The sequence below is a fragment of the Silene latifolia genome, chromosome Y (assembly GCF_048544455.1).
Source record: "Silene latifolia isolate original U9 population chromosome Y, ASM4854445v1, whole genome shotgun sequence".
Taxonomy (NCBI): Eukaryota; Viridiplantae; Streptophyta; class Magnoliopsida; order Caryophyllales; family Caryophyllaceae; genus Silene; species Silene latifolia.
Genome location: NC_133538.1, coordinates 227,952,432 through 227,964,503, shown reverse-complemented (window position 1 = coordinate 227,964,503; position 12,072 = coordinate 227,952,432). Strand labels below are relative to the sequence as shown.

Sequence of the window (12,072 nt, the reverse complement as noted above, 5' to 3'; positions counted from 1 at the left end):
GGGTTTCTAGTCAAACGCAAAGTTAAGTTGATTGCAGCTGTTACCTTAAAGTCATATCTGAGGAAGGGATGTCCTTTGATATTGTGCCATGTGAGAGATGACCGGATCGAGGGTCCGACAGTTTATCAGATACCAGTGGTGGGAGAGTTTGAGGATGTGTTTCCAGAGGAGATTCCGGGGTTGCCGCCGAGAAGAGAGATAGATTTCACAGTAGAGTTGAAACCAAGGACGGGGCCAATCTCTAAGGCACCATACCGTATGGGTCCTAAGGAGATGGAGGAGCTTAGGAAACAATTGGATGATCTGATAGAGAAGGGATACATTAGACCAAGTGTATCGCCGTGGGGAGCACCAGTTCTTTTTGTGATGAAGAAGGATGGGAGTTTGAGGTTGTGCATAGACTATAGAGAGTTGAACCGAGTGACAGTGAAGAACAAGTATCCTTTGCCAAGGATAGATGACTTGTTTGATCAGTTGAGTGGTGCGTCAGTCTTTTCTAAGATTGATTTGAGATTGGGGTACCATCAAGTAAAGATTAGAGAGGTGGACATACCAAAGACAACTTTCACGTCGAGGTATGGCCATTATGAGTATGTGGTGATGCCGTTTGGGTTGTCTAATGCACCGGCAGTGTTTATGGATTTGATGAATAGGATCTTTAGACAGTTTTTGGACAAGTTTGTAGTGGTGTTTATCGATGATATCTTAGTCTACTCCAAGACTAAGGAGGAGCATGAGGAGCATCTGAGGGTTGTGTTGCAGACTTTGAGGGAGCATGAGCTATATGCTAAGCTATCCAAGTGTGAGTTCTGGTTAGAGAAGATTACTTTTCTGGGGCATGTGATCTCTAAAGATGGAGTTGCTGTGGATCCGGCAAAGATTGAAGCAGTGACAAAGTGGGAAGCACCAAAGAATGTTGCTGAGATCAGAAGTTTCTTGGGTTTAGCTGGATACTACATAAGGTTCGTGAAAGATTTCTCCAAGATAGCTAGACCTATGACAGCGTTGATGAGGAAAGAGAACAGGTTTCGTTGGGATGAGAGTTGTGAGACGGCGTTCCAAACATTAAAGGAGCGTTTGACCACAACTCCTATCTTAGCATTACCTGAGGGGATTGAGAACTTTGAGGTTTATACGGATGCCTCAAAGAATGGGTTGGGGTGTGTGTTGATGCAGAACGGTAAGGTGATTGCCTATGCTTCTAGGCAATTGAAGCCTTATGAGGAGAACTACCCTACTCATGATCTGGAGTTGGGTGCAGTGGTGTTTGCTCTTAAGATTTGGAGACATTACCTTTATGGAGCAATCTTTAAGGTATTTTCTGATCACAAGAATCTCAAGTACATCTTTACTCAAAAGGAGCTGAACATGAGACAGAGGAGGTGGATGGAGCTGATTGGCGATTATGACATGGAAATTATCTACCATGAAGGGAAGGCCAATGTAGTTGTTGATGCTTTGAGTAGGAAGAGTGTACATTCTTTGTGTACAGCTCTATCTTTGATGAGGCTGAGAGATGAGGTAGCGAGGTTTGGAATACATATGATGCAAAAAGGAGATGCCATGGGTGATCTGACAGTGCAGCTTGAGTTTTATGATGACATTCGAGGTAAGCAGGCATTGGATCCTAAGATAGTGGAGTGGAGAGTTGGAGTAGAGAAAGGGACAGTGTCCCGATTTTCTATTCATACAGACGGTAGTTTGAGGTTTGATGGTAGGTGGTGTGTTCCTAATGATGAGGAGTTGAAAAAGACTATCATAACAGAAGCACATTGCACACCATATTCAGTTCATCCAGGTGGAGATAAGTTGTATAAGGATTTAAAGAATATGTTTTGGTGGCCTTGAATGAAGAAAGAGACAGCTGAGTTTGTGGCCCGTTGTTTGACATGCCAGAGAGTTAAGGGGGAACAGCGACGACCACAAGATAAGATTCAGTCTTTAACGGTACCTGAGTGGAAGTGGGAATCCATTTCCATGGATTTTATCGTGGGTTTGCCAAAGAGTCAACAAGGTAACAACATGATTTGGGTAATAGTGGATCGACTGACCAAGTCAGCTCACCTTGTTCCAATGAAAGATACATGGACTAAAGCACAATTGGCTATGGCCTATCGAAAGAACGTGCTTAAGTTACATGGAGTCCCTAAGGACATAGTGTCTGACAGAGATGCGAGATTTATATCAAGGTTTTGGAAAGAGTTGCAGGAATCGTTGGGAACAACTTTGAAGATGAGTACAAAGATTTCATCCTGCGATAGACGGATGATCGAGAGAACAATCAAAACACTTGAGGATATGCTACGAGCTTGTGTGATGGATTTTGGTGGTAGCTGGGAACAGAGGTTGGACTTGATAGAGTTTTCTTACAACAACAGCTATCACACTAGTATTGGTATGGCACCGTTTGAGGCTTTGTATGGGAGGAGATGTAGGAGTCGGATTTGTTGGGATGATAGTGCTGAGGCAGTGGTTTTAGGACCAGAGATGATGCATGAGATGGTGGAACAGATTAAGATGATCAGGGAAAGGATGAGAGCAGCTCAGGATAGGCAAAAGAGTTATGCAGATCTACATCGCCGGGATATAGAGTTTCAGGTTGGGGACAAGGTTCTTTTGAAAGTGTCTCCTATGCGTGGGGTTATGAGATTTGGGAAGAAAGGCAAGCTAAGTCAGAAGTTTATTGGGCCTTATGAGATCTTAGAGCGAGTTGGGGAAATTGCATATCGTCTAGCTTTATCAGCTGCGCTAGAGAGAGTTTATAATGTGTTTCATGTATCGCAGCTGCGGAAGTATGTGAGTGACCCGTCACATGTGTTAGAGGCAGAGAACTTAGAGCTAGATGAGTCCTTATCATATCTTGAGGTGCCTAAGCAGATTCTTGACCGAAAGGTTAGGAAGACTAGGAGTGGTGAGACAGTTTTGCTTAAGATCCTTTGGTCTAACCACGAGACTGAGGAAGCTACATGGGAGCCAGAGGAAGCTATGAAAGAGCGTTACCCTTTTCTTTTTTATCAGGTATGTATGGTTACGGGGACGTAACCTTGTTTCTTTTAGGGGGGTAGGAGATGATCGCGAAGAGTTTTTAAGAGTTTTATACCCTTTTTGTATGTTGTGTCGGTATGTTTGTCGGGATGAGTTGGGTTAGTAACATGTTGTGTCGGTATGTTTGTCGGGATGAGTTAGGTTAGTAACATGTTTTATGTTGAGTTTTGTTTTGGTTGTTGAGTCGGAAGTGTTGAGGGAGTACCTTTGTTTAGTAGTGGTTTGAACTTCGGGGACGAAGTTCTTTTTAAGGAGGGAAGACTGTAATACTCCGTATTTATGAGTCTTTGGATACTCTACCGAGTAGGCCTTACTCTGTCGAGTAAGGGTAAGTTGCGTTTTAAAATAGTTTCTGACCTGTTGGGTACTCGATCGAGTAACTACGATACTCGATCGAGTAAGGGGGTACTCGATCGAGTACCTTAGATACTCGATCGAGTAGCCGGTTTACGGGGAGTTTTTCTCGGGTTTTGTTAATTATGCGATTAAGATATATAACCTTTTCAGTCATCATTCTAAACACTTTTGCAAAACCTAATTTATCACAAAGAGAGAAAGCAAGTACGTTCATCATCTTAATCGCATTGTTAGCAAATCCCGGAGTTTGGAAGGTCGGTTTTCATCGTTGGTTATACCGTTGAGATCCTTGCGTCGAGGGTAAGATCTATATACCCTTTTTGTTATCTTTCCTTTAAGTTGGTTAAACCCTAATCTAGGGATTTGGGGGTTTTTGAGTAGTTTGTGATTTGGTAGCATTTGTATGTTGTATGATTGGAGGAGGTTTCGTAGAACAAGCTTTTGATACATTTTGTAGAGACCGTCTCGATAGTTGTGCTTTCCAGGTAGGATTTCCTACTCAGTACTAGTCCCATAATGGGATGATTGTTGATGTGTTGAGATTGATTGTTTGATATAGTAATTGTATTGTGATGGCTGTGATTGTGATTGTGATTGTTTGTCTATGGTTCTCGAGATGTGTTCTCGGCTGAGTGGAGTCACTTGCGGGAGTGGCTTCACGCCCTTTAGTTTCGCCCTTCGTGGAACCCGCCACGGAAGGGGATGTGCACATTAATGGACAGGGTTATCGCTCGGTATGATGAGCGGGGCTTAGGTGGGAACGGTTGCGCGGTCCCCCAACGGCGTGGCTGGTCCAGTGGACGTCGGTGATTGAGATTGTTGGGATTGGTGTGATTGTGTGTGTGTGACGATTGTCGTCTGTTTATCTTATTGTTGATATATTGAGTTGTGTGATTAGACGACCCCGGTTGTTGTTTTGTAAAAAACTGCGGTGATCCATTCGGGGATGGTGAGCAAAGAATTGAGCGGGTTTGAGTTGAGTACTAGGATAGTCGGGATGTGCCACCGTCCGACGATAGAAGTCTTCCGCTCGTAGTCTTTTAGTTTTATGACATTTCAAAGTATTTCAAGAGACGGTTGGTTTTAAGAACTTGTACCCGTATTTTGGGATTTGGTTTCAATTGTACTTTTCACTAAAGTTATATCATTTAAGTTGTTTCGTTATTGTCTTATGAATATCATGCCTTGGGTAACCGAGATGGTAGCATCCTTATACCTGAGTGGTCCTGGTAAGGCACTTGGAGTATGGGGTGTTACAGCTTTAGAATCCTTGTTCTTGCCCTTTCTCAATTGCCTATCACTTCCCCATTCCATAGTTCGCGATGCCATTTCCTCAATTAGCTCCTTTGCCGCTTTATGCCCCAAAATGTCTAAGGCACCTTTTCCCGACCCCGCATCTAATGAAAGCCGAAGGTCTTGGGTCAACCCTTTGTAAAAATTGTTCACTAGCTCGGCCTCAGAGATGCCATGGTGAGGGCATAACCGTTGGAGCTTCTTATACCGCTCCCATGCCTCATATAAGGTCTCATCCTCTTCTTGAGTAAAGCTTTGTAGTTCACTCTTGACTTTGGCCGTTCTTGAGGGTGGGAAATACTTGTTCAAAAATGCCGAAGCCAACTCATCCCATGTCATGAAGGAATCCGGGTCACAATTCTTTAACCAATCCTTGGCCGAACCCCTAAGTGAACGGGGGAACAACCTAAGGCGTACCGCGTCATCGGAGACCCCATTCGACTTGTACATATCACAATTTTCAAGGAAGTCATTTAGATGATCATTTGGGTTCTCCAAGGGACCTTCTCGAAATTGGTTGTCTTGAACAAGGTTGAGCAAGGCATTTTTGATCTCAAAGTTATTAGCTTGAATTCTTGGCCTTTGGATGCTTGGATTGACTATGTGCTTAGGAGCCATAGTCTCTCTTATCGGAACCAGATCACCCATGATGTTAGGTTCTTCAACTAATACTCCGAAAGGATTTTCAAACTCTTCGGTAGTTTCTTGTTGATCACTTTCTTCTACCGGTGGCGTGTCTAGAAAACCCCTTCTTCTTAGAGAATTAAGTCTTCTTGCCATAGCTTCAATTTCAAGATCAATAGGATATGTTGGTTGACCTCTTCTTTATTCGCCTAATCATGCAAAAGACCTAAGCACTTGAAAGAAAGGATTAGTAACAAAGGACTTAGTCTAAACTAGAACAAAAACGATTAATATCTAGCCGTACTCCCCGGCAACGGCGCCAAAAACTTGATGGTATCAAGTAATACCTCGCAAGTGCACGATTTTATCGTTGTACACTTTAGAGGGTCCATCCCACAAGGAGTAGGTGGACTACTAATCGTTCTAATTCACGAGCTTAGCTAAGTCAAAAAGGAATAGAGAGGTTGTAACGATCTAGCACTAAACTAGCAAACTAAAAGGCTATAAACTAGACAAGCAAGGAACAAGCTAAAAGGGATTACGAATAGATCAAATAATAGGAAAGGCTAGAACTCGGTTCTCCCACGGATATACGTAATTCCACATCTTAATTCTCTCGGCTAAACATAAGGGGTAGAAAGGTAAGGGGGAGATGGCTCTAATTCGCCTAGAACCTCCCTCTCGGGTTCGCAATAGGACACTAGCTAACCCAACTAACCCCCCCCCCCCCCCCCCTCTCTCGGGTTCAAAAGTCGGTATCCCTAACTCAAAACCCAACAACCCCAAAAACATGCATTTTTCCAAGGTAGCCTAGTATTTGGTCAAGGTCATTAAGCCCTCATCGTATTCCGGGTCATCCCACTCCTCCTCTCGGAGGTCGATTTCAAACGCTAGTCTAGAGGCACCCTCCCTCGGTTCTCCCTTTCGGTCTCAACCTTAGTTGGTGACAAGGTCAAATTCTGGGTATCCAATTCACAACCAAACCAACTCTCGTTGGTGGAAAAGGGTCACAAGTCGACACTACCCAAAAATAAAACCATAAACCATGTAATTCCTCTAAGCTACCCTCACCAATTTCCCCCAACAAATCAACCTTAATGATAATTAATTAGTGAAATTACCCATACCGGGTCAAACCGAGTCCTAGAAGACTACTCACTAGTCATGTCTCTAAAGGCAAGATAAACAATAAAGATGGAGTCTTTAAGCATAATCATAAATGGAGGATGAATTCTACTTCTAAACATGCAACAATCCAACAATAATTGTGAAGAAAGATAATTTAATCTAATAATGAGGATGATTAAACTAAAAAACACAATCTTTAACATAAGCAACTCAAAGATTGAATATTTGGGTGTAAATAACAAGGATGAACAAAAGAAAGATGAACAAGAGTGAATATAACAACAATCAAACAACAAGGATGGAAATTTAACATAAACAATCAAACAAAACTTAAAGGAAAAGCAAATGTAAACTAATGAAATTAGGGAGATAAATAATACCAACTCAATAGCAAGAAAGGAATTAGGATAGAACAATAAAGAGGAACCTTCAATCTTCTTACAACCCAATTTCTATTACTAAATAATTGAAGAACTTGTCTAATTAAGGAATGATTAAAAAAGTAATTAACAAGGTTGAAACTTGGAAAAGGAAATAAATTCATATCTGGGAGTGTGTGTACAAATGGTTAAGGGAGGGGGTATATATAGTTTGCACCAAGATTAGGGTAGGATTTTTAAATGGGCTTGAAACACGAGTTTGCGCTCCCGGTCGGTCAACCGGCTGCCGGGCCTATGACCGGCTGGGAGGTTCCTGGAAGTTGAATTAATTTCTTGATATCATCAGGTGTGCATGGCCGGTCACTGACCGGCTGGGGGAACGCTTGACTTCAACCTTGACTTTTGGGCTATGGGGGAACTCCAAATGGTTTCATTTAGCCGGCCTTATGACCTACGGGAAGTTCTGTAACTTCCTTAATTCTTCACTCATTGTTCTCTCTCTGGCTGGTGGCTGGCCGTGCCACCTACCGGGAATCCCTTTGGTTGATTTTGCCTTGGATTGTATACATTTGGCGTTCCTAACCGGCTAACTGGCTGCCGGCCTACCGGCTGGGAATACCTCTCAGCATCATTTCCTTCTTCTTTCATGCGTAGTTTAGTCAACGCGTCTTCTTCACCTCATTTCTCTTGTTCCCGCCTCAATTTCTGCAAGGAGGCCACAATGTCATAGTAAAGGGAATCGGGACACGAAATGCGGGAAAGGACGAACAAAACCGACTCAAATGGAGTCGGAAAGCATGAAAATAGAGGGGACAAATGGTGTAAAAGGGTCCTATATCAGTTAGGTGTTTTTCTAATGAAATTATTTAAACTTCCTAAGAAGTAATCACACACGAATCTGAAATCTCTAAAATTGGTTTTCTAAATTCCATTCAAAAATTTAGTGGCAACTCTTTCAAAATGTAAAATATGTTTTTTGAAAAGAAACATTGCGTGGATGAATTTCCCTTGTCCACACCAGGAGAGGATCCTTGGACCACAACATGGCTCGCGTCCCAATGCCTTTCTGCTCTTCACCTTTTCTAAAACCAGGGAAAGCCCATTTCATCGCCCATAAGCTCGCACCCCAAAGGGGCTGCCTGACACTATTCTGCTTCATTTCCAGCACTCGTCCAGGACGATCTTGATTTCAGTTGACCAGAGTACATGATGGATCAGATTGACGAGCTTATAATTTACATCTAACATTTTAATCACACTTTTTCAAACAAATGGATTGTGTTAAGCACCATAATCCTGACTCGGTAAATGGATGTTTAATTTTCGTTTTTGCATGCAAATCAATGTTTAAATCCAACTCGACATCAATTACTTGATATTTGGATAAACAACTGACATAGCAAATCTCACATGTTAGGTTTAAACTTGTAGATGCACATTCATGCATTAAACCCGTTTTATCAACTTTTGCACTTAAACAACCACGATCGATCAGTAGAGGCCGCTAACGCGGGCGAGATTGGGTGTTTGATTAAAGAGCTTCCCAATACGTACCCTCACCCCTTACTCAGAACCTTTGGACAGTGGACGGCCTTATCCATGACAAGGAGAGTCATTCTAGCGATAGGATAATAAAGAGGGACGAGTCCTTATCTTTAGTACCTATGTCAAGCGCCGCTTTTTATTTCATTTGACCGAGGTACAAAGTGGATTCGAACAGTTTCCAAGCATCCCATAATTGCTTGGTGGCGACTCCGAACATCTCTACATAGTCTCGAGACCTTCGCCGAGGCAAAATCTACCGATCTAAAGCAGTCCCGTCGAAAGCATTTCTACGTCACCAAACGTGGCTTTCTAGACCGTTACATGTCCACAGATTGGTGCGCAGGTGGCCCATGTCCACAGATTGCCGACTCCGTTGGGGACAACTAGGACACTTGTATCTTTGTGATCCTTAGAAGTGAAACTCGAACAGGGTCGTGGTTAAAGTGCATTAATTGATATTACGGTCATAAGTCGGGTTCCTTGTCCGGGCCCACAACCTAACACTTATCGACCAATTGGCTCCTCTCGTCGGCGTGAGTTTTCTCATCCCCGCGTTTCAAGTCCCGATTGCATCATGCATACCGTTGACGTTACACTCCTTTGTTTCGTCAAAGAGCTTTTACTTCCTACGTGAACGAGGCTATGGCACCCTCCTTACACATTTTTTTATTGCTAGTGCTACATCCACAACTCTATCTCACAAAATAACACCCCCGAAAATCCGACGTCGGTATAATAATATAACCATCAATTACCACATCACACGTGTACAATAACTCTCAAGTAGTCTCACCACTAGACGTTACAATGACTTTTACCAGACATCTCTCGCCATCCAATCTAGTTGATCATCTCATTCTACCCCTAGGCATCTCGATTGCTTTATCATTATTCCACAGTTCAAATCTCAATTAGTTATCAACCATAATCTCCAAATTATGTTCAATAATAACATCTCTCAACAAGCAATTCAAGCCTTAATCGCTATCCGTGAATTCAAACACTCAACAAATATTCAACCTAGATTACACATCACTCATTATCCACAAATAAATTACTTCATACAATCATCTTTCTCAACTCAAGACACCTTACTCGAGCTAAAGTCACTTCCTCGTACTTCCAATTTTCAAACATAAATTATACACCTACCTACTTGCACGGTTCAAATCCACATCAAATGAACAACTTACATCAATCTCACAAAACACATGTTTCACATTCAAAACGCTCAAGATGCAACACCACTCATCACACATTATTAACACTTGTCCCTTTACCCTCATAAGCTCGTTGACTCACTCTCGTTTTACATCCTCTCAATCATAACCACGTGCATCTACACATCTTTACTCATCAAAACCATACAGCTCACAAGGTAAACAAAGCATTGAGACCCATATATAAGCAAAATAAACATTATTAACAAAGATTGTAACATTACGAAACAATGAAACTATGATTTAAGTACAAAATTTAAAATTTAATCATATACACTATGATATATAAAAAAAAAGTTGGGCAAAATTTTAAGGTAAGATTCTCGATTTAAGACAATATGTAGCATTATTAACAAAATTGAAGTCTTATTACTCAATTAAATCAAGAAAAGTTTTAAGACAAGATTTTCAAATGTTGACACCATTCCTGGCATCATTAAACAACATTTGAATCTTTATGACACAATTAGAAAAAAAATGGAGTATAAAAATCGGATTTGTCGGTATAACTAACATACATGCCAAAACTTTAGACGTTTTCTAAGGCAAAACCGCTAGTTTAATACAACACAATGCAACATCAACAAGCACTAAGTGCCAAGAAACAATTAGGTCATGTTTTGAATGCAAGAATCAAAATCATTCATTTTAAGATGATATTTTAAAAGCTTTTGGGCAACATTTTAAGATGAAATTTTGATTCAAGATGATACATGCCGTTACTAACAAGGATAGTGGCCTCATAAGTCAATTAAACTAAGTTTTTAAACACGAAAAAGAAAATCAAAACTCAAACATGAACATCAAGGCTTCGAAAATTTTGGGACAAAATTTTAAATGTACAACAAGAGTCCACAATAACAGCCAAACTTAAGTCCTTGTTAAACAATTAACAAATCAACAAACACAAAATCAAATTATTGACTCAAGAATACATATTTTCGAGTTCATGAAATTTGGGCAAGGTTCAACATAAAAAATTTATACTTGACATCATAAATGTTGTAGATGGTGATCACTATCTTGAATTTAAACAAAACGTGCAAATGATTGGTAGAACTTGAAGAAAATAAAATAGATCTAAACAAAACCAAATTGGGAAAAAAATAAGAGGAAAAAGAACATCACTTACATGGTTAATTATCAAATTTAAGGGAGAAAAATGGAGTAGAAAACTTAAATCCGAGCAATAAACAACAATGGAGTTTTAGAATAAAATTTTAAAGAGGTTTTGGTATTTTTGTTATGAGGATTGATGAAGGAATAAAAGAGATAAGATAAGATAATCATACAAATCTCGCGAAATTTACAGCACAAAAAATGGCACTCGGTCGAGTGCTGGTCAAGTGCCTTCTCCACTCGATTGAGTGACCCACTTCCATAAATGTTCAAGTTTCTGGAAAATAGGCCACTCGGTCGAGTGACTGGTACTCGGCCGAGTACTAGCTCGCACTCAGTTGGGTGCCTCTCTATGGTTTAGAATTTTCGACTAAGAATTACTATTCTTATACTAGCGACTACTCTACTAACAACTATTACGGATCACTCCAACTATAGCACTAGTTAAATCCAAACATATATGCGGTATTAACATGCCAAAGGACGAGGCTAATGCCCCTCACACACCAACACGTAATAACCATTCTCAAAACATGTCATGTGAGGACTTGCCAACTTAACATTGCATACATGAAATCACACGACATATCACATAGCGCTCCCCCTACTCATAACTACCCACGTAGTGACCAACCGAGACAATAGGATCTAGTTTTGAGATGAGGGATCCTACTCAACCAAAACTGACCTCCAATTGTACTCATGTCGGGTTCATTTTATTAGACACACCTACGTTCACTTTGGTTCATTGGTTTAGGTTCAAAAATCGTCTCTCTGATACCACTTTGTAACACCCCCTTCTTACCCAGCCAAGGTAATTGGGAGATGTTAGCATCTCGGTTTCCTGAGGTAGTGAAATCGGAATTACAAATAAAACTCTTTATATAAATAACAAGTTTAGTGATTTACATAACAAAGAATGAATGAAAGATGAACTATACTACTTGACTACCATCTATGTTATCTATCAACTATCCAAGTACTCGACTCCAAGTCCAAAGCGCATCCCTTCTCCCGCGTGACACCAAACCAACCTCAACATAGCTTTGTATTTAAGATCACTCACCTTTATTGGTTACTATCAGGGACAACTATAAGCAAAGGAGGAAATTCGGTTACCTCAATTGCTTGGAGGAACACAAGGATTTTGGGAAGGTAGTCCGGATGCTTGGGACATTCTTGTGAAGGGTAATGCAATTTTCAGGTTATTTTCTAGACTAAAAAATGTAAGGCTAAGGCTTATTGAAATTCATAGGACATCTTACTCAGGGGTTTCTAAGAAAGTTCAAGAAGCTCAATATAATTTACAAGATTGTTAGCTTTGTCTTCAAGCAAGGCCTTTAGATCCTTCAATATTGGCT

General features: G+C 40.8%; 1 non-coding gene across 1 annotated transcript; it reads left to right on the top strand.

The window, feature by feature from the left end:
- Positions 1-4,864: 4,864 nt before the first annotated feature.
- LOC141635074 (small nucleolar RNA R71) lies at positions 4,865-4,971 on the top strand. The gene has a single exon (XR_012539780.1). It is a non-coding gene; the product is annotated as a small nucleolar RNA R71 (small nucleolar RNA).
- The last annotated feature ends 7,101 nt before the right edge of the window (positions 4,972-12,072 follow it).